Below are 23,785 nucleotides of genomic sequence, written 5' to 3' on the forward strand. Positions count from 1 at the left end.
AGGCATGAGCCACCGTGCCCAGCCACATCTGTTATTTTTTGACTTATTGATACCATTCTGACTAGTGTGAGATGCTATCTCATTGTGATTTTGATTTGCATTTCTGTGATGATCAGTGATGTTGAGCTTTTCTTTCATATGCTTCTTGGCCAAATGTATGTCTCCTTTTGAGAAGTGTCTGTTCATGTCTTTTGCCCACTTTTTAATGGAGTTGTTTGGTTTTTTTCTTGTAAATTTGTTTAAGTTCCTTATAGGTGCTGGATAGTAGACCTTTGTCAGATGCATAGTTTGCAAAAATTTTCTCTCATTCTATAGGTTACCTGTTCACTCTGTTGATAGTTTGTTTTGATGTGCAGAAGCTCTTTACTTTAATTAGATCCCATTTGTCAATTTTTGCTTCTGTTGCAATTGCTTTTGGCATCTTTGTCATAAAATCTTTGCCTGTTCCTGTGTCCTGAATGGTGTTGCCTAGACAGGGTTTTTATAGTTTTGGGTTTTACATTTAAGTCTTTAATCTGTCTTTGGTTGATTTTTGTGTATGGTGTGAAGAGAGGAGTCCAGCTTCAATCTTCTGCATATGGCTAGCCATTTATCACAGCACCATTTATTGAATAGGGAGTCCTTTCCCCATTGCTTGTTTTTGTCAGTTTTGTCGAAGATCAGATGGTTGTAGGTATGCAGCCTTATTTCTGGGCCCGCTGTTGTGCTCCATTGGTCTAGGTGTGTGTTTTTGTACCAGTACTATGCTGTTTTGCTTATGTAGCCCTGTAGTATAGTTTGAAGTTATATAGCATGATGCCTCCACATACCAGCATTTGGTGTTGCCTGTGATCTGGATTTTGGCCATTCTAATAGATATGTAGTGGTATCTCGTTGTTGTTTTAATTTTCATTTCCCTGATAACATATGACGTGAAACATTTTTTATAGGCTTATTTGCCATCTATGTATCTTCTTTGAAAGGGTGTTTCCTAAGACATGTGGCCCATTTTTTTTTTGAGTTGTTTGTATTCTTATTGTTGAGGTTAAGAGGTTTTTCATATCTTATAAGTTTTTTATCTGATATGTATTTGCAAATATTTAATCTCAATCTGGCTTGTCTATTTATTCTCTTGATCATGATTTTTGCGTAGGAAAAATTTTAGATTTTATTGGTCCAGCTTATTAATTCCTTCTTTCATGGATCATGCCTTTGGTATGACGTCTAAAAAGTCATTGCCAAAACCAAGGTCATCTCTTGTTATCTTCCAGGAATTTTATAGTTTTGTACTTCACATTTAGGTCTGTGATCAGTTTTGAGGTTTTTTTGTATTTGAAAGGTGTAAGGTCTGTGTTTAGATTCATTTCTTTGTATATGAATGTCCAGTTGTTCCAGAATCATTTGTTGAAAAGACTATTTTCTGCATTGTATTGCCTTTGCTCATATGTATTGCAATGCCTTTCCTACACTGTATTACTTTTGCTCAATGATCAATTGACCAAATTTATGTGGGTCTGTTTCTGGGCTTTCTATTCTGTCCCATTGATCTATTTGTCTGTTCTTTCACCACATTGCTTAATCACTGTAGCTTTATAGTAAGTCTTTAAGTTGGGTAACGTCAGTCATCTGATGTTGTTCTTCTCCTAAATATTGTGTTGACTATTCTGGGTCTTTGCCTTTCCAGATGAAAACTCACATTACAATCAGTTTCTTCCTATCTACAAAATAACTTGCTGAGATTTTGATTGGAATTGCATTGAATATATAGAACCAGTTGGGAAGAACTGATATCTTAAAAATTTTGTCTTTCTATCTATAAACACGAAATATTCTGCCATATTTCCATTGTATACTTTTATGGTTTCATATTTCACATTTAAATGTTTGACACTTTTGAAATATTTCCAAATGGCTATGCAGTGATTCCAACATCATTTACTGAATTGTCCTATAATTTGGGGTATCTTCTTTATCATATTCTGAATTACCATAGTAGTTGGACCTATTTCCGGATTTTCTATGTTGTTTCATGGGCAGCGCTATTCATTCACCACAACTACCTTGCTTTAGTTTTTGAGGCTTTATAGTATGTTTTTTTTATCTGGTTAGGCTAGCCATTTCTTTTATTTGCAAGTATCCTTCTTACCATTCTAGTTTATTTTTTCAAGTGAACTTTGGAATGAGCTTATCTAATTAAAAACAAAACCCTGTGTATACTATTATGTTAGTTGTAAAAATAAGTTAATAAGAAATGACATTTTATTATTATGAGTTTTTCTATCCAAGTGTGTAGTTATTCCATTTTCTCAAGTCTTCTTTTGTATCTTTGGGGATTTAAAAGTTTTTGTTCCTATATGTATTGCACATTTTTTATTAAGTTTATTCCTGGTGTTATGTCTTTATATATGCATGGCCACTGTAATAGGGTAATTTCTCCATTATATTTTCTAACTGGCTGTTATTTGCATATGCAAAAGTATTGATTTCTATAGTTTTGAATCCTGCCACCATACTAAATTATCTTATTGTTTGTAATTTTTTTTAGTTAATTCTCTTGAGTTTTCCAGATATACAGTCATAAGATCTGCAAATAGTAATAGTTTTACATCCCACTTTTCAATTTTTTTTTACTGTCAATTTCTTTCTCTCGTCTATTTAAATTGGATAATTTCTCCAGTACAATTTTCAATAACGTGAGCATTTTTGCCTTGCTCTTGTTTCTAATTAGAATGTTACAAATTCCTGAGTAATGATGATTTTGGCTTTTAGGTTAAGAGAGATATATTTTATCACATTAAGAAAGTAACCATCTATATCTATTTTATTAAGTGTTTTTTTTAATCAAAGCTAGAACTATCTGCTCTTTGAAAGCTTTATAGAGTTTTTCCTTGTTCCCTTCAAAACTCACATTAAAATTTATGACCCAATGTAACACTATTAAGTGGTGGGGTCTTTAAGAGGCAATTGGGTCATGAGGGCTCTGCCCTCATGAATAGATTAATCTACTGGTGGATTAATGGGTTAATGAATTAATGGATTATTACTGGAATGCATTAGTCATCATGAGAGTGGGTCTGTTATAAAAGCTAGTTTGGCTTTTGTGTCCCTCTCATCCTGCAATGCCTTCTACCATGTTATGACACAGCATGAGGCCCTCATCAGAAGCTGATCAGGAGCAGCCTCCCAGTCTTGGACTTCCCAGACTCCAGAATAGTAAGAAACAAATCTGTTTTCTTTCTCAATTGCCCGGCCTCAGGTATTCAGTTATAGCAACACAAAATAAAGTAAGACATCATCAATACCTGGTGCTTTTTTGGGAAAGTAGCTCTTTGATTATTTTTTTCAATTTCAGTTTATTTAGGTAATTTACTTCTTCTAAAGTTAGTATTGATAAATTATATTTTTCTAGAAAAATATCTATATCATCTAGATTTTTACATTCATCTGCTTAAAGTAGAACCAAGTGGTTTCTTTTAATTTTTTAAAATTTTTCTCTGTTTCTTCATTGTTTCGCCCTTTCAAGTTCTCATTTGTGTGTTTACATTTTGACAGTTATTTCTTAATTATGTTATCTAATGATTTATGTATTTCATTGGTTCAAAGAACTAGAGCTGGGATTGATTTACTAGTACTGTTAATCTGTTTTCTAATTTGTTAATTCCCACTTTTATCACTATTGATACCTTCCTTCTAGAGTCCTTCAATATATTTTGGTATATTGTTTCTAACTTTTTGAGCATAATGCTTAACTCATTTTATTTTTTCTTTTGCTATTTAAGCTATGATTTTTTTTTCTCTGTACACTGCTTTATCTGTGTAGTAGTTTTCTAAGGCTGCCATAGCGAAGTACCACAAACCAGGTATCTTAAACCCAGTTCAAGACTCACAGTTTTCTGAGAGTTGGAAGTACAAGATCAAGGCATGATTAGGGTTGGTTCCCTCTGAGGGCTGTTAAGAAGAATCTGCCCCATGCCTCTCCCCCAGCTTCTGGTGGTTTGCTGGCAATCTTTGTCAGTCCTTGGCTTGTAGGAGCATCACCCTGATCTTGCCTTCTCTTCACGTAGTCTTCTCCCTATATGTGTGTATCTGTGTCCAAATTTCCCCTTTTTTATGAGGATACCAGTCCTATTTGGTAAGGACACCCCTTCTAATGACTTCATTTTAACTCAATTACCTCTGTAAAGACCTTATCTCCAAATAATACATTTTGAGATAATGAGGGTTAGGACTTCAACATATGAATTTGGGTACACAACTCAACCCATAGTATTCCACAAATTCCGATAAAGAGTACTTTCATTACTGTTTTTTCCTAAAACAATCTTCCATTTTGATTTGTATTTCCTCTCTGAGCATTAAGAGAGCTTTTATAATTTCCAGATGGAAGGAGTTTTTGCTTTCTCTTTTGTTATCAGTGTTTAGTTTTAATGAATTATAGTTACTCAGTGTTATCCATACTATATCTATTTTGGGAATTTATTAAAGATTTATTTATGAGTTAATATATGATCACTTTCTATGAATGTTTTCACAGCTTTTGAAAAAACAAAAAGCTTATTCTGTATTCTTTAGTTACATGGATTAATCATGTCTGTCTCATTAATTACTTAGGTATTCTATATCCTTGTTTATTATTGTCCTCTTGGTATAAAATAGACTGAGAAAAGTGAATTAAATTCCCTTTATATTAGGGTATCTGCCTATTTCTTGTGTCTAATTTCTGCTTTATAAAGGTGGATGCTATATTATTTGGCATATAGTTATTCATAAATGTTATCTTAAACTGATTTATATCATTTACATTAAAAGGTACCCTTCCTTCCTTATTTATTGATCTTTGTCTTGAATTCCATGTTGTGTGATATTAAGATATCAATCACTGCTTTCCTTGTGTTTGTATTTCTCTGGTGTATCTTTAACTCTTAAACTTTGTGAATATCTTTGTTTAGATGTATCTCTTACATATAACAGAGTTGTGTTTGCTTTGCGATTCATTCTGAAAATTATCTTAATGAAGATTTACTTTTATTAACAGATAAAATATATTTAGTCTTTGTCCTATCATATTATTTGTACTGTGTTCCTGTTGAATAATTTCATTTTTTAAATCTTTTCATTATGTGGCTATTATGGACTAAATGCTTGTGCTCCTCTCCCAAACCCCACCAAAATTTACGTGTTGAAATCCGTACCCCAATGTGATGGTATTAGGAGGTGGGGACTTTGAAGATAATTAAGTCATGAGTGAGGAGGCCTAATGAGCGAAATTAGTGTTCTTCTAAAAGAGAGCCCAGAAAGTTATCTTGCTCTTTCCACCACGTGAGGATAAAATGAGAAGTCTTCAGTCTGCAGCCCTGAAGACAGTCCTCAGCAGAAGCTGACCATGCTGGCACTCTGATCTCAGAATTCCAGCTTTCAGATCTGTAAGACACAAATTACTGCTGTTTATAAACCACTCAGTCTGTGGTATTCTGTTATAGCAACCTGAACTAAGACACTATAGCTTTTATGTGTAATTATTCTAATATTAAGAAAGTCTGTATTTGTGTTCTAACAGTTGCCTTTATAAGTGTAGTATTATTTTAATTTTCTTAGCTATCTATTTCCTTAGTTAGTTCTTTATTATAAACAATAGTGAAATAATTATATTTTCTCTTTCTTTCCCTGTCATGTTTCTTCGTTCTCCCACATAGCTCAGAGATGAGGACACCACTGATAATTAATAAATATTGATTAGCTGTTACTACTTTCTAAAAACAAAACACAACAAAATGCACACACAATGTCAAGAAAAGAGATTTCATTCTCTTTCCTCTTCTGCCTGGATATTCCACTCTGGTTTGTCTAGAATCGTCTCCCACTCCTGTTTGAAAACATTCTCTCTGACCTAAAGACAGGAAATTTAATACCTTGGAGATAGATAAAGATTGAGTCAATGCAAGAATATATGACACATTCATATTTCCCTGTTACATCCCGATTTCTTTATTGCTTAGGCTCTGAATATGGCCTAAAACCAGAGATTAGTGGGTGAAATCTGAACTGAATCTCTACAGGGCCAACATTCATCAAATGCTGACATTCCAAGGTGCTGGGTCCACAGGACTGAGAACACAAGTCAGGAAATAGAAGCAAATTTTAGGGACTTACCTGATTATCAGAACGAGTCACATGGCCTATGGCATCTGCCTACTGCATATAGCATGGCCATAGGTCTCAGGGAACAAGGCTGCTTTATGCCTGATGAACCAAGGTATTTCAGTTTGGGTAACAAATTATAGAATCATCCCACCTATAACCCACACACATTAAATGTGACAATTAGGTCATATCTAATTAGGCCAGTGATAAGGTAGCCTTGACCATCATTATCACTGTAAATAGAAAGCACACACCTTGATGTTGCCATTGATTGGCTGCCTTTCTGGCTAAGTCTCAGTTTCCTCCTCTGTAAAATAAAGACAAAAAGGGGATGAGTGCATTGATCTCAAAAGTGTATTTCATTGGCATATCAGCATTGGAGTTTTACATAGTTCAACCATTTTTCATTATGATCACATTATGTAGGTCATGGTTATTTTAAGGCTTAGAACAAAAATGCCCAGAAAAGTGCTTTCTAAGTCATGTGACAGTGGTTGAATGACAAGCACTGTTACTATGGAAGATTTCCTGGCACTTACTTTCTTTTGGAAAGAAAAAAAATGAAACATTTCTCTTGATTTTTACAAGAGTTGAGTTCACGGAAAGAAATCTTCCACCATCCCAGGGATGTGCACAAGGTCTATAGGATTCATGAGGACAGCAGTACCCGGTTTGTAGGAATCAGGATCTGAGCAGGGTGTCTTTTGTGCTCACAGAAATTCCAAGCATACAATAGTTTCAGGTGACAGCCAATTCGTGGGAGACTCTGGGGACCTTAATTAAAAGGTCAATTTTTTTGAAAGTAAAATTATTTAACTCAGGATTTTGACAGTGTGCATTAGAAGTATTCATGATCTGTTCTCTCTGGCTGGAGTTCAAACTAACTGAAGCACAGACTTCTGCCTCTAAGGAATGAGTAACAAAGACATTCACTGGAAAAAAGTAACTAATACATATCCCAGACCACCCTTCCCTTGTCCACCTCCATCTCTTGTATAGAATCTATCTTTAAAGGAAAAATGTCTAGAGATGAGACCCAGAGCTTTGGATCCACCTGCTATTTTGGGAAATTTTTCTAAGTATCTTAGTTATACTACATCCTTTCTCTTTCCCTACCTAGAATGACTTATTCATTTGCCTAATCCATAAATTCCACCCTCTTAGATGAGAGGTCAGCACACGTTTTCTCAAAGGGCCAGGTGGCAAATACAGGCTTTGTAGACCATATGATCTCGGTTGCAACTACTCAGTTTTATGGTTGTAGTGCAAGAGTTACTGTAGACAACACATAAACAAATCGGCGAGGCTGTATTCCATCATAATTGTATTTATGGACACTAAAACTTGAATTTCATATCATTTTACTGGTCATAAAATATTCTTCTTTGGATTATCTTTCAACCCACTGAATATGTGAAAACCATTCTTAGCTTATGGGTCATACAAAAATGGCGGTAGATCAACATACTTTGCCAACCCCTCCTCTATATTGTGAGGAACTTGAGAGCAGGGCTGAATGAGAATCATCTCGCTATCTCCTAAGGCTGGGTTTCACTGCCTGACACTAGAAGACATCCAAAACTGTGGAGGAAGAAGTGAGAGACAAAGGCCAGAGAAAGCACAGCAAGTGAATCCATCACACACCCTTGTTGCAAGGGAGGTCAGTCTTTATGGTGGTTAGCAAGGGAGGAGGGAGTTGGGAATTGTTTGGGAATGGGGCGAGGGGAGTGGGGCCTTAATAGTGTCCATCTCACATATTGTTGTGAGGGTAAGTGAAGCAAATGTGTGTAAAGCATTGCACAGAAGCACTCAGTCAATGGAAGCTACTATTATCAATAGGGCAAGCTTCGATATTTTCAAAATCATAAAACATAATCTCTACATTGCCAGTATAAAAACTGCTATTTCTCAAAGTTAGAAAGCCTCACACCCTCATTTCACAATGCCAATAATTACATACATTTAAGGTGAATGAAGACTGAAATAGAAGAGAGAGAGAGAGACTGTCTGTGAGAGAGAGATATTCAGCTATTGATGTATAGCATTCCATATGTACATAGAGTTACACACACACAAACACACACACACACACATGCATGCATTAAGAATAAATGAGGAAAGCCAGGTGTTGACAGATAGGTTCTGCATTCTGAATGTTAAATTAGATAACTCAAGCACTTTCCTCAGGCTAAAATCCTGAGTCATCCTTCTCTGTGTCTCTTTCCCTTTCCCTAGTTAGTCAAAAAGTTCTGTAGATTTTGCACTGCAATATGCCTTCTATTTGTTCTCTCTTTTCCACTGCCCAAGTGCAACCTTTGTCACCTCTTATCCAGACAATTGCAATAACTTCCTAAGTATACCCCTGTCTCTAGTCATTCTGCCCCCTACCAAAACAATCCATTCTCACCTTCTTGCCAGTTGTCTTCTTAAAGCAAACCTCTGACCATGCCACTTTCTGGCTTGAAAAATTTAAATAGTTCCCGGTTGCCTACAAAGTCCCAATGCCTCAAATATTATTCAAGGATGTCCTTACTTGCCCTCAACCTCCCTTTCTCACCTTCTCATTTCCTTACACACTCATAGTCCAGCTTACTTAGAAACTGTTCCCTGTTCTCTCAGCAAATGCCTCCCCTATGCTTCGTGCATTTATCTTAAATCACACTAATCCTTCTTTGCTCTTCTACATCCTACCTAGAGGGATGACAGTAGCTTCAACTCTGTCTCATGGAAGACTACAGAGCACCTAGAATTTTATGGACCATAATTTGTGCAAAATTATCTGATTAAATCAATAAAGCTTTCAGTAATTCCTTCTGATGTTTTTCTAGTCCTGGGACATTTAAATGTGCTGATGACTGACAATTTAAAATTGAAATGTTCCATCAAATGAGCTGGGAAAGAGAGAGTTGATTCAGGACAGCAGGGTCAGGATCAGGACTGGACAAGGAAGAGGCCTGGTTGCAGCTCGGTTTGGTTCTCTTCCTCCCTCTAAATAGAGATGTCAGATGAGCTTTCACATAGCAGAGAGACATGTACTCTGTGCTGACCCCAAGTGGGAAGGAAGCTATTATTATTGGTGCCAGGCATTATACTGGATGTGCCATTTTGCTGCCCAGTTAACCATCCTAATATCTCTTAAGGTAGGGTTTCTCATTATCTCTATTTTCTATCAGAAATGAGAGATCCAGAAGTGAGTAAATTCTTAAAGTCACAGTGTTGGGATTCAAAAACAAGTGTATCTGACTCCAAAATCCCAGTCTTTGCACTTATCCAAGATCATACAGCGGAATAACTAAATTTATTTGTTATTAATTTTTAAAATTGACACATAATAATTGAACATATCCCCTGGGGTACATAGTGCTGTTGCATCTATTCTCAGCTTTTTGGCTATGATCACGTATAGCACAGTGATATACATATAATGCAATACATATAATATAGTAATCAGATCAGGAAAATCAGCATATACATTATCTCCAACATATATGACTTCTATATGTTGAGAACCTTCAATATCCTCCTTCTAGCTATTTGTATATTCTAACTATGTAATACATTATTGTTAACTAAAGTCATCCTACAGTAGTAGACAACAGTAGAGCTTATTCCTCCTATCCAGTTATACTTTTATATCCTTTAACAAATCTTTCCCCGTTCCCCACTTTCCTTATCTTCCCCCACCTCTGGTATCCTCTGTTCTACTTTTACTTCTATGAGATTGACTTTTTTTTTTTTTTTTAACCTTCTACATATGAGTAAGAACATGCAGTGTTTACCTTTCTGTTGCTGGCTTATTTTACTTAATAAAATGTCCTCCGTTCCATCCACATTGCTTCAAATGACAGGCTTTCATTCTTTTTTATGGCTGAATAGTATTCCATTGTGTATATATACCACAATTTCCTTATCCACTTATCTGTTGTGGGACACCTAGGCTGATTCCATTTCTTGGCTATTGTGAATACTCCTGCAATAAACATAGGGGTGCAGATGTTTCTTTGGTATACTGATTTTCTTTCTTTTGGATAAATATCCAGTAGTAAGGTTGCTTGATCATATGGTAGTTCTATTTTTAGTGTTTTAAGGAACTTTCATATTGTTCTCCATAGTGACCATACTAGTTTATATTCCCACCAAAAGCATGTAAGAGCTCCCTTTTCTCCACATCCTCACCAACGTTTGTTATTTTTTGTCTTTTTGATAATAGCCCTTTTAACTGGGATGAGATAATACCTTATTGTGGTTTTCATTTGCAGTTCCCTGATGATTAGTGATACTGAGCATTTTTTCATACACCTGTTGGCCATCTGTGTGTTTTCTTTTGAGAAATGTCTGTTCGAATTATTTGCCTATTTTTTAATTGGATTGTTTGGATTTTTGCTGTTGAGATGTTTGAGTTCATTATATATTTGGGATATTAATCCCGAATATGGATTTGGGATGGAGAGTTGGATGGAGAGTTTCCAAATCTTTCCTCCCACCCTATAGGTTGTCTTTTCACTTTATTGATTGTTTCCTTTGTTGTGAAGAAACTTTAGTTCGATATAATCCCATTTGTTTATTTTTTCTTTTGTTGTCTATGCTTTTAAAGTTTTATTCATAAAGTCTTTTCCTAGATCAAAACCCTGAAGCATTTATCCTATGTTTTATTCTAGTAGTTTTATAGTTTTAGGTCTTCCATTTAGGTTTTTTACCCATTTTAAGTTGAGTTTTGTATAGCGGAGAGGTGAAGGTCTAGTTTTATTCTTCTGCATATGGATATCCAATTTTTCCAGCACCATTTATTGAAAAGACTGCACTTTCCCCAACAGGTGTTCTTGGTACCTTTGTCAAAATTAGTTGGCTATAGATGTGTGGATTAATTTCTGAGTTATCTATTCTGTTCTATTGGTCTATGCTTCTGTTTTTATGTTAGTACCATGCTCTTTTGGTTACTACAACCTTGTAGTATATTTTGAAGTCTGAAATAGTGTAATGCTAGTGTAATGCCTCCATCTTTTTTTTTTTTCTGAGAATTGCTTTGGCTTTGGCTATTTGGAAGATTTTGTGGTTCCATAAATATTTTAGATTTTTTTTATTTCTATAAAAAATGTCATTGGCATTTTGATAGGGATTGCACTGAATCTGTAGATTACTTGGGTAGTGTGGTCATTTTAATAATACTAATTATTCTAATCCATGAGCATGGTATGTTTTCCATTTTTTTATCCTATTCAATTTCTTTCATCAGTGTTTTGTAATTCTCCTTATAGAGATCTTTCACCTCTTTGGTGAAATTTATTCCTATGTATTTTTTCTATAGCTTTTGCAAATGAGATCACTTTCTTGGTTTCTTTTTCAGCTAGTTTGTTGTTTGTGTATAGAAACACTACTGGTTTTGTATGTTTATTTTGTGTTTTATAACTTCATTGAATTTGTTTATCAGTTCTAGAAATTTTTTGTCAGAGTCTTTGTGTTGTTACAATTATTAAATGGAAAGCTTTCAACTTTTCCCCAATCAGTATGATGCTAACTGTGAATTTGTCATAGATGGTCTTTATTCTGTTCAGGTACTTTCTTCCTATAACCAATATATTGAGAATTGTTATGAAGATATGTTGATTTTTATTAAATGCTTTTTCTGCATCTATTGAGGTGATCATATGGTGTTTATCCTTCAATCTACTGATATGATGCACCACATTTATTGATTTGCATATGTTGAACCATCCTTGAATTCCTGGGATAAATCCCACATGATCATTGTGTATTATCTTTTTTTCATGTGTTATCAGATTTAAATTGCTAGTATTTTGAGGATTTTTATGTCTAGGTTCATCAGGGATATTGGCCTGTAGTTTTCTTTTTTTGTTGTTGCCTTGTCTGGTTTCGTCTCAGGATCATGCTGGCCTCAGAAAATGAATTAAGAAAAACTTCCTCAATTTCAATTTATTGAATAGTTTGAGAAGAACTGGTATTAATTATTCTTTAAAGGTTTGGTAGAATTGAGTGGTAAAGCTATCTAGTCTTGGACTTTTCTTTATTGAGAGACTTTTTATTACTGATTCAATCTCATTACAAGTTATTGGCTTGTTCAGGTCTTCTATTTCTTCTTGGTTCAATCTTGGTAGGTTGCATGTGCCCAAGAATTTATCCATTTCCTCCAAATTTTCAAATTTATTACCATATTGCCATTCATAGTAGTTTCTAATGACCCTTTGTATTTCCGTGGTATCTGTTGTGATGTCTCCTTTTTTGTTTCTGATTTTACATATTTGGGTCTTTTCTCCTTTTTCTTGGTTAATATAGGTAATGATTTCTCAATTTTGTCTTTTCAAAAAAATTCTTGTTTTGTTGATCTTTTGTATTTTTGTCTCATTTCATTTATTTCTGCTCCAATCTTTACTATTTATTTATTTCCACTAATTTTGGGTTTGGCTTATTCTTGCTTTTCTAGTTCCTTGAGATGTATCATTAGGTTGTTTATTTAAAGTCTTTCTAGTTTTTTGATGTAGACATTCATTGCTATAAATTTGTCTGTTAATACTGCTTTTTCTGTGTCTCATACATTTTGAGATATTGTGCTTTCATTTTCATTTGTTTCAAGGATTTTTAAATTTTATTCTTAATTTTCTCCTTCACCCATTGGTCATTCAGGAGCATGTTTAATTTATATATATATTAGTATAGTTTAAAATGTTCCTCTATTGTTGATTTCCAGTTTTAGTCCATTGTGGTCAGATTAGATGCTTGGTAAGATTTTGATTTTTTAAAAATGTTTTTGATACTTGCATTATGTCCTAACATTATAGTCAATCCTGGAAAATATTCATTCCTACTTTTCACTGGAGTGTGTTTTTATTAGCAACATAAAACTGGAAGCAGCCATACTGTAGTAGCAAAGCTAGGCATTTTATTTACCAAGATATTTGAGTTATATCCCTAAGTTTTATAAGCTAAAGGTGAAGTGGAAAAGAAAAGTTATAATTTATTGAATACTTACTATGTACTAGGTACTGTGCTAAGTAAGCCTGCTGGTACATATAATTGCATTGAGAGCTCCCAACCCCCTATGAGTAGTTCTTCTTAACATCCACATTTTACAGATTGTAAGACTGAGGCCCAAAGAAGTTAAAATAACTTGACAAAAGCCACACAGATAAAAAACAGAAGAGCTAAGATTCAGTCTAGATACAACCCCAAAGTCATACCCAAATAATTATAATAAAGTAATAAGTGGCATACTACAGAAACAGCAGAAGACATGAGAAACGAAGTGGAGATCAGGTAAGCTTTCACACAGAAAGTAGCAAATAGACTGGGTTTTAAAGCATAGATAGACATCCATTAGGTATTTGAGTTGGTGGAAAATGCATGTGCAATGCCCTGATGAGAGAAAGGGGACCTGTCCAGAAGGATCAGAGGGTTGAATGCCATGGGATTATAGGGCATGCCTTGGTCTCCTGAGTAGCTGGGACTAAAGGCACACACCACCACACCCAGATAATTTTTGTATTTTTAGTAGAGATGGAGTTTCACCATGTTAGCCAGGATGATCTTGATCTCTTGACCTCGCACCACTGCACTCCAGGCTGGGCAATAGAGCGAGACTCATCTCAAAAAAAAAAAATTACTTATTCACTAGGCATGGTGGCTTACACCTGTAATCCCAGCAATTTGTGAGGCTGAGGTGGGAGGATCACTTGGAGCCAGGAGTTCAAAACCATCCTGGGTAACTAAGCGAGACCTCTGTCTCTACAAAAAAATTTAAAAATTAGCTGGGCATGGTAGTGTGTACCTATAGTCCCAACTACACAGGAGGCTGAGGCAGAAGGATCACTTGAGCCTAGAATTTCAAGCCTGCAATGAGCTGTGATTGTGCCACTGCACTCTAGCCTGGACAACAGAACAAGACCCTGTCTTTAAGAAAAAGAAAAAAAGAAACGTGTCAGTGTATATAATACAAATATAGATACATATGTATAAACACACACACACACAAATATACTATACATATACACACATACATACATATATACACACATGTAAACATGTATGCATGTTTATGTATGTATATATATGCATATACAGTCATGTGTCACTTAATGATAGGGACACATACTGAGAAATGTGTCAATAGGTGATTTCATCATTACACCAATGTTATACAGTCCACCTACACAAACCTAGATTATATACTATACACCTAGGCTTTATAGTACAGCCTATTGCTCCTAAGCTACAAACATGTACAGCATGTTACTGTACTGAATACTGTAAGCAATTGTAATACAATGGTAACTATTGTGTATCTAAATATATCTAACAGAGAAAAGGTATAGTAAAAATAGAGTATACAAGATTTAAATGGCACAACTCTATAGGGCACTTGCCATGAGTGGAGCTTGCAGGATTGGAAGTGGTACTCGGTGAGTCAATGAGTGAGTGGTGACAGAATGTGAAGGCGTAGATTATTACTACTTGTAGACTTTATAAACAATGTACACTTAGGTTACACTAAATTTATTTACATTTTTTTCTTTCCTTAATAATAAATTAGCCTTAGCCACTGTAACTTTTTTACTTTATAAACTTAAAACTTTTTTTTGACTTTTTGACATGTGTAACACTTAGCTTAAAACACAAACATGTTATACAGCTATACAAAAAATTTGCTTTCAAATATTTCTTTCTTTACAAAAATATTTTTCTTAAATCCTTATTCTATAAGCATCTTTTTTCTATTTAAATTTTTTAAAACTATTTTGTTAAAAACTAAGACACAAACACACATATTAGTCTAGGCCTATGCAGGGTCAGGATCATCAAGATGTCACTAAGCAATAGAAATTTTTCAGCTCCATTATAATCTTATGAAACCACCAACATCTATGTCATTAACTTAAACATAATTTTGTGGCACATGACACAGCTACTACCGTTACTGCAACTACAAACTCTCAGTATCTCACAGTTACACAGCCTGCCCGGGAACCCTGGGCTTCATTAAGCTCTTAAGACACATTCTTTTTGCAGCCATCAGTCAAACATGAGCCTCCTCTCTAGGTTTTCTCCCATTGCTTGAGGTCCAACACCTTGGAATTGTCCCCAGGAAGGTGATCAAAGAATTGAGATGTACAGTTCAGACTTCAAAAGCAAAAGAGAGACTTGGGTGGTTTGATTTACCAACCAAAAGTGTAAGACAAGAAGGAATGGGAACTGTCCTCGGGGTGGTTCACCTGAGTTACTACTAAGTTTAATTTAGTAGCTGAAACCCTCAGCTCTTGTGTCGACTCAACTCTTTTAATAACTTCTACTCACAATCCGCTGTATCACTCTATTGTTTGTGGGGAAGCCTCTCTCTCTCTCTCTCTCTCTCTCTCTCTTTCTCTCTCTCTCTCTCTCTCTCTCATTTTCTATGACTAGAAATGAGTGAAAAATGCCCACTCCCTCACACGACTTTAACTCCTCTTCTAGTGCTGATTTTCTCCCATTTCCTCCCATCGCCACTTCTTTGCAATGGAAGCGTCAATACTTGTGGGCAGTTTCTTAATTATTAAACACATTTGCAGTTGATTTCCTGGACATAACAAGAGTGCCATTCAAGGTCCCTGGGGCTCTAAGAGTGCAATTCTGGAAGTCAAAGCTTCTCACCTTACCCACCTGCATCGGCCCTCAGGAGGTTTAAAATCGAATGGTTCTCACATCACCTGGCCCTGCAATTCACCCGTCTGATTTATCATACTTGGCTGAGGGCCTAGGACTTGGTTCATAAAAGGTTTCTGGCTGGATATTTCACAACCCAACAGTATATCTGTAATTCATGGTGGTTTGTTTTATATATAGCAGCAGAAATTCAAGCACCCTCACCTGTTTTTGTGACTGTTTTCAAGTGTCATTAACAAAACTTTGAGCACCTAGAAATTTGTTTTTTTTTTTTAAATCTGCCTGAACTTGAGACAATTTCTGGAGCTAGTAGATTAATCCAACAAATAGTTATCCTATACCTGCAATGTGTAAGACGCTGATCTGGAGTAGGGTAGGTGTGGACTCTTTATCTGTTTTGTAAATAAAGTTTTATTGGAACACAGCCACACCCATTCATTTACATATGGTCTATGGTTACTGTCAAACCAGTGATACAGTTGAGTACTTGCAACAGAGATTGCATAGCCCATAAAGCCTGAAATATTTACTCTCTGGCCCTGGATCAGACACTCAACATTTTGTAGCAAATTGTCTGAAGGATCCTACTGGTTCTCATAGAGTTCACCACAAATACTGGTGACTCTTAAAATCTATAGCTCTATTTGGACCTCTTTCCAAAGCTCCAAAATCATAATTTCAACATTCTGGGGGCATCTCCACCTGCTGTCCCAATATTGACTTCCCAAGCTCAATATCCCCACAGGAACCTTTCTTCCTGTGGCATCCCTCATCTCATTTATGACATCATCCCAAAGATCTTGAGCCTTGGTCCCCTGGGTGACATGCCAGGATCTTCCCTTTCCCTCAGCTCCACATGTAACTGCCATGAGTTCCTCCTATACATGTCCCTTATCCGTCTCCTCTATTCCATCCTTGCTGCCATATCTACCTTCATCTCCTGCGTGGACACTGCAGAAGTTGACCCTTTCAACCCTGGGGCTCACCTCACTGTACGGGAATAAGAATCAACCAAGCTAAGGCACAAAGGAAACATGAGATACACGGCTTTTCATACAATTTAGGGGAATGGCTAAAATAACGATAGCCAATACTTACATAGCTCTTACTATATTTGAGGCACAGTTCTATGTAACTTAACTTATGATAGTGCCTTGGAGCCTCATAATTAACTTACGAAGTAGGCATTCTTTCTATCATTCCCATCTTACAGATAAGGAAGCTGAGGTTCAATGAAATTGAATAACATGTCCAAGGTTACAAGCAAGCAAGGGATGGAAATGGGATGCAAATTTAGGCAGTCTGACTCAAGTCTTTGCTCTTAATCACAAGTCTGTGCTATGCTGCCTCTGTTGACCTGAGCTTTTTTGTATCTTGCCAGGGTTAACAACATTCAATCCACAGTCAGATCAGGTCACAGCTTCCTCATCGGCTGGAATGTAGAGAAGTCTTGCACAATGGATCTCAACTTGACATACCAGGAAAGAGGCTGCTCATCCACTAGGCTTCTCCCTCCTAGTGGTGAGGAGTGAAGAGTGAGGCCCAGGGGCTTATCACAGAAAGGATCCCAGAGCTGCAGTGGTGAGGGGAGAACACGATTGCAGGATGGGGCTGGAGTAGTTGGGGCAATTATAGCCTTTAAGCAGGCTTTCTCTTGCATTTGTCTGAGATAAAATCCATTACCAAGTTGCCTTTCTGCTCCCAGATCTGTCACTCTACAAGCTTTTATCCTGAATAGCAACACACTTAAATATTCAGCAAGTGCCCCGCAGAGCAGTAAATACTGAAAGCACACATAAAAGGTCATGGTCTCCATCCCCTCCCTCCTCCCTGGATTTACAGTTTAAGAGGCAAGACCCCAAAGTTGCACTCTTAATAAAATGTGGCCTAAAAATGTAGAAAGAAATTATTTCTTGCCCTGTTTTTTCAACAATGACTTTCTCATGTCTTTGTTGGGTATAATCAGAGGGAGGGAAAAGGCAAAATCATTTGAACAAAGTATATGAAGAATTTACTCTATGCAAAGCTCCGTGCTTGGCATTGAAAGGGATCAACAAGAGTGTCAAATAATTACTACCTTCAAGAAGTGTTCTGTCTAGCAGTGGGATAGGTTCTTTGCCTACATAAATACAACACCATACTATTGCCCATAAAAGGTTTACAGAAGGAAAACAATGGTGAGAACGCTGCTCATTGGGCCCCTGTGATACACTGTGTTCAATGCTGCAAGTCTTCACTGTCTCATATAATCCTTACTGCAACCCTGCAAGGCAGGGATAATTAGCCCCATTTTACAAAAGAGAAAATGGAGGCTACTCAGAAAGGTTAAGTCACCTGCCCTAGAGGAAGAAAAGCTGGGATTTAAACTGAAGTCATGGAGACTCCAAAGCCCATAGTAGAGGCATTATGTAAGTTTCTTTTTGCCCCAGTGAGTGAGTGGAATGTTGAGGGGGGTGATTTGGGCCCGTGCATCCCAAGCAGAGGAAAGAGCATGGGGTACCAGAAGAGGGAAATGTAGGATTTGTGCCAAGGATGGAAGAGGAGGGAATCTGAGAGCAGGTGGAGGCTTTGACTGGGTAATGAGGAGGTTCTCTCATTTGGTGGCCACAGGCTAACCACCATGGTGGTTCCCCCCAAGGGCCTCACATTTTTGGACATAAAACCAGCCTTAGAAATTTCTAGCTTTTTCTGATTTTAAGCCAAATCATGTCCATCTTCCTCAATACTGTTCCTATCCTCTTTATTAGCACAGCCAAATCTTGAGCAATTTTAAGCTGAGCAAACATGGATGTCCAGGGCAGACTGCTTGTCCTTGCAGTGGGCCTTCATGCTCCAGTGATGGAGATGGCAGGAACTCAGCCGCCCTCCCACTAATCCCTTCTCCCTTGGAGAGGAGTAGTTATTGCCTTGCATCTCTGTCTCATCAAAGACGAGCCAAATTGGTTTGTGGGCATTCTACTGGGATTGGTATGTGGCGTGTTGCGTTAATAGAGTGTTTGAAGTATAGCCTTTAGAAAGTATGCTTCCATTTGCAGCATTGTGTCATAGTCAGAGACTCAGCATCAACCACAAGAAAGAACAAAGTCTGAAGTCTACTTATTGGATGAAAATAAGTAGATAAGCAGGGGTAGGAGATGAAGAAGTCTGTGGAAGAGACCCAATCCTTGTTTTCAATAGCAAGCACATTTTCACATTGTCCAAATGACGTCTTATGAGCAGAAAGATTCAAGGTCATTGGAGGAAATAAGCATAAATTAACCAGGCCAATTTCCACAGTCTCTAGAGTGATGTGCAAGGGTGACCTCTAGGGTCAAAGAACTTGGATCATAGACTCATAGCAGAAATGAACAACAGAGATTAGCCCTCTTTTTAAAATGGAAGAAGCTAAAGCCCAGGGAGTACAAAGACTTACCCAAGGTCACACAGATGGTTAGCAGTGGGACAAGATCTGAAGTATCCTGCTTTCCAGCCCAGGGTATGTTTATGACACCATGATGCCTTCCAGGAGAATGTGACCATGAACAATTGGTAAATATTTTAAGATGTCAGAAACCTGAGTATGGGTGCAAAAGGCCAGGGAGGGCTTCAAGGAGGACATCGAAGGATGTGAAATGGGCTTTGAAGAATAGGTGGAATTTAAATGGGCAGAGAGCAGAGGACATTGCAGAGAGAGGGGGATGCCCTCCACCTGCCCAGAATGTGCCAAGCCTGGCATCTCAGTATCAGAAAAAGAAGTCAGCAGATTCTTGTGGTGAAAAATTGCTACAACAGTAAAATTAAATCCCCCTTCCCGGAAGAAATGTAAGCCCTTGTAAGAGATGAGAAATCTAAACCTTTGTGCCCTAGCTTAATAGTTTTCAGAAACCAACAAACTCCTTGAAAGGTTGAAAAGAAAAGGAGGAAAAAACTCAGCTTGCCTCCCTGCTTAAAGGAAGAGTGGTTCCTGCTGGCAGCTGTAAACATTCACAGAGCACCCTGAGGGCTTCAACCACAGCAGGGCATCTTGGGCAGGGACAGAGCTCCCCAGAGCCCGGGACGGGCCAGGTCCAGCCTCCCCAGGGTCTTACCCATTCACCAGTGGGTGGCAGGACCACAGGAGACCTGAGTCACCCTGGTTAATCATGCTCAGATCATTGGCCCATAACAAATCTCCCTCGACTGGAATAAAATGTAGCCTCTAAAAGGATGTAGAAAAAGATGGCAGCTCACATCAAAGCAGCATTTGTAAAATGAGCCCAGGTGAAAAGCCCAGAACACATGCCCAACACAGGATGATGACAGAGAAATAAAACATATTTAAGGAAGAATCAAGATTGAAAAGAAAAATGAACACAACTGTGTCCAGTTGGTGGGATGTTGGATGCTTTTTTTATCTTTGAAAATAATCTTCATTACAATTGTATGTGATATAAATAATAAATAAATACGTTTTGCCATACTTTTTTGAACTTTGCCAGCCTTTGTCTCCAATCCACCCCAACAGATGCTGAGCCCGTAAAGGAATTAGACAAAGTTTTTCTCCAGCACTTGCCCCACCCCTACCTGCCTAATATCCACAATTTACATCCTGCCTTATCTTCCCCAGGCTTAATTCCTTAACCATTATCTCAAACTAATGACTTCTCTCCCTTCTTCTTCCTGCCATCTACCTCCCCCAAATATTTCCTAGTATTGAAGCTCTTCTCAGTGCTAGCAGTGCAGTCGCTAACTTAGTGAAGGAAGGGGCAGGTAGGTTTCCCTCTACGATAATGTGTCTGCTTACTGTAGTTAGATAGTCTGCAAAGATGGGCATTGTCAATGCCTGCCCTCCCTGCATACATAGGCTACTCCCTCTCCTTGCATCTGAGATGGCCTTAATGACCTGCTTGACCAACAAAATGCAGTGGAAGTGACAATCTGGGGGCTTCCAAAGGCCAGGTCCCCAGGGAGAATGGTGGGCAGTAGGGCTGGCTGGGTAGGTTGGGATGCAGTTCTTTAGCAGCTCTCCTTGAGAAGCAGCCCTCTGGGTTACACTGTCAATATGTCCCTGAAGGCTGGGGTCAGTGTAATCTACACCCTCTGCTCCAATCTGGTCACTGATTGTTCCCAGCTGCAAGCTTATTGCTTTGCTGAAAGACTAGAGATTCAAGAATGCAAGAGTTAAATCTAAATAAATCTCCAAAGAATTCAAAATGCACACGTTTTTGTGTATAAAGCGTGCCCCCATTGTGTTTATGAACTGTAGCAAAGTCCACACATTCACTATCCATTAATATTGATGGGCCATGAAGATGCTTTTAGGTGGGAGGGCATGATCATAGCTCAGAATTAATGGGTGAAAGAATCAATCTCATTTCAACCTCTAGGGAAAGGCTGAAGATAGAGCTGGGGAAGGGTCATGTGTACTGTCCCCAAAGTATTAGCTGACCTGGGTTCCCAGCTCTACTGGTAATTTACAGCGTGAACTTGGGTAAGTCACTCTCCCTCACTGAGCCTCAGTTTCTTTATCTGCACAGAACAGAGGATCTCTGAGGTTGCTTTAAGTTTTGACATTTTATGATTCTATGAGAGAGAGGCACATTAAATGAAGTGGAGAAAAGAAGTTCTCACGTATCTGCCATCAACTTCAACACATCTATGGAATTCGGACCAAGTACTAATGGCATTAATGTTTTGCTAGTGCTGTGCATCATAGTGTTTGGCTGAAAATAAGATCAAATCTCAGATTCCCATACAGTTGACTTTTCCTCAAGGCATCTGGAAACTATGACCACAAGTTTCTCCGTGTATCTCTCATTCCTGAGGTCAAATTTCATTCTTGCATGCTTCAATGTAATACATGTAGATTTAGCCTCATGCACAAAAACACTTTCGCTAGGAAAGGGGACATACTCTTCATCAGATTTTCTTTTTCACTTGTTGGGAATGTAATGTAACAACTCCACTGTACCATAAATTTACTTCAATGACTTGGAAAAACAATGTTCAGCTTCTTGATAATACTTAAATTTTATAGTAAAATTACTATAAGCAAGAAGCCATGAAGCTCATGATAAAGGAAATTACCAGCTCACTGACTTACAAGTTGAATGCTCTCAGTTCTTTAATTCAAGAAGTCACCATTAGTTTTATTTAAACGAAAACTTCACAACACGAGGTTGTGGAGTTCACACGAAACTTCACAGCAGTGTAGGTCTCAATATCCCTAGGTCTGAGTACCAAGATGCACTTTCCTATACACCAACAAGGGTTCCCTGTCTCTGGGATTGAGGCCCAGAAAGGGGTTGGAGGTGGCATTTGCTGGCACTAGGACATGGTCAGTTTATGCTGCTTCAGAAATGATGCCCCATCCACCCTTTCTGTAGGTGCTATTCCTCCTCACCTGTGTCAGCTGAGACAACACGACAGACCACCTCTCTCTCTTGCTGAGCAACAAGGTAGGAGTCAAAGAAACTGGGGGATTCCACTAGGAATTCCTCATCATTTCCAACTTGCAGAAAGTAGTGGTGAAATGGAACCTCGAAGCAGAGCTCATTCTGCACCCCTCCCTTTAATATACATCCTGATGAATGCCCAAAGGCATTCTCCTGCTTTCTCCTTTGAGTGAGAGAGATTTGGGGTAAGCAAAGGCAATGCTTAGTTTTGGGGGAAAAATGCTACTATGTAGAAGGGCAGCCTAATGCGTGGTTCTAAGAGTCGAGAGGCAGGATAACACAGTGGTGAAGAGCGTGGACTCGGGACCCCGACTGTCTGGCTTGAATCTCAGCTCTGCCACTCGTCACTGGTGTGATGTTAGGCAGGTTACTTAACGTCTCTGTTCATAGGTCGCTCATCTGTAAAATAGGGAAAGTTACAGTGCTTATCACATGGGGATGTTGAGATGGTTAAATATCAGACATATGAAGCACTGGAGCAGTTCCTGGCACATGCTCTATGTTTGCTATCTCATTGCTGTGGGGGCTTCAGTAGCTACCAAGAAAGCCATAAAATCAAGCTGGTTTCACACCTGCTGGCCTCCCGGTAGACTGTGGCCAACCAAGAAAGAACAACCTTTCCAGGTCCTCCCTACTGGGGAGCTATACAAGTCATGAGCAGCTCCTGGCCTCATCACACTGTGGAGTTGGGGAAGGGCAGTAGAAGGCAGGGGAGTAGGGAGTGGGACCTGACACATGCAGGAGAGTGACAAGGGCAATGACTGGACAGTCAAGACACTGGGTTCCGGCTTCGGATCTTCCTTGGATTATACATTTGACCCCTGTGGGGGTTGTTCTGGGAGGCCTCTGTGGTCTTCCCTGCTAAGACTCTGACACACTAGGGCCTAGCACACCTGCCCAATACCTCACTCTTGGGAAACGAGGTACTGACAACCTCAGCTCCCCTTTGAAAATTCTGACTTGCCATCATCCCCTCACCACCAACTTCTCTAAAACTAGATCTGTAGCCCTTGTACCTGCTTTATCTTGCAGGGTTGGACTCATTCCAGATCCCAGCTGCCTCCCATTCACACCTGCCTCTGTCCTGAAATAAAGTGACCATGCTGGACAAGTTTATGCCCTTTATATCCTCCACATTGCCAGAATCCCCAACATCCTAGGACCCTAGAAGCTTTTAGGACCCCATGGATCGCAGCCTATTGATCACACCCTTTTTGCCTTCAGTAAGTTTAGCTCTTTTCAGGGAAACCCTGAGATAACTAAGCTATACTTGCATCTCTGTCCTTATCAAAATAACAGCACATTTTTCTGGGTTATGTCAGCTCACTGAGCTGTCAAAGACACTTGAGAGGAATCAAATGTTCTTCGTGGATGGTGTGGCCACACACACACACACACACACACACTCACACATTGCTCTTTAAATCACTGTATAGTAAGTCAGGCAAAGACAGAGGGTAGAAGTTCAGGAAGAAGAGAAGTTTATATGCACTCACCCATTCTTCGTCCAGGTTGAATCTGTGGGTTTTAAAAATCCAGCTGTGTCCTGATTCTTACCTTCCTCTAGCTGAATAAAACGTTTGGCCACCAGGGTTTAGTAAACA

General features: G+C 38.2%; 1 protein-coding gene across 3 annotated transcripts in view; it reads right to left on the reverse strand.

Annotated features, from left to right (window-relative positions):
- Positions 1-3,315: 3,315 nt before the first annotated feature.
- The window catches only part of LOC123566807 (uncharacterized), a 201,649-nt gene continuing 181,179 nt past the window's right edge, over positions 3,316-23,785 (reverse strand). For 2 of the 3 annotated variants that reach the window (XR_012428841.1, XR_012428842.1), the window contains exons 4-5: positions 6,375-6,427; positions 3,733-5,400 (exon numbers count right to left, since the gene is read on the reverse strand). The gene's annotated coding sequence lies outside the window, so the exon portion shown is untranslated. Of the gene's footprint in view, positions 5,401-6,374; positions 6,428-23,785 lie in introns of all 3 variants that reach the window. The other variant, XM_074027002.1, reaches the window with a different exon arrangement.

Source organism: Macaca fascicularis, chromosome 20, assembly GCF_037993035.2.
Source record: "Macaca fascicularis isolate 582-1 chromosome 20, T2T-MFA8v1.1".
In the NCBI taxonomy this organism is placed as follows: domain Eukaryota; kingdom Metazoa; phylum Chordata; class Mammalia; order Primates; family Cercopithecidae; genus Macaca; species Macaca fascicularis.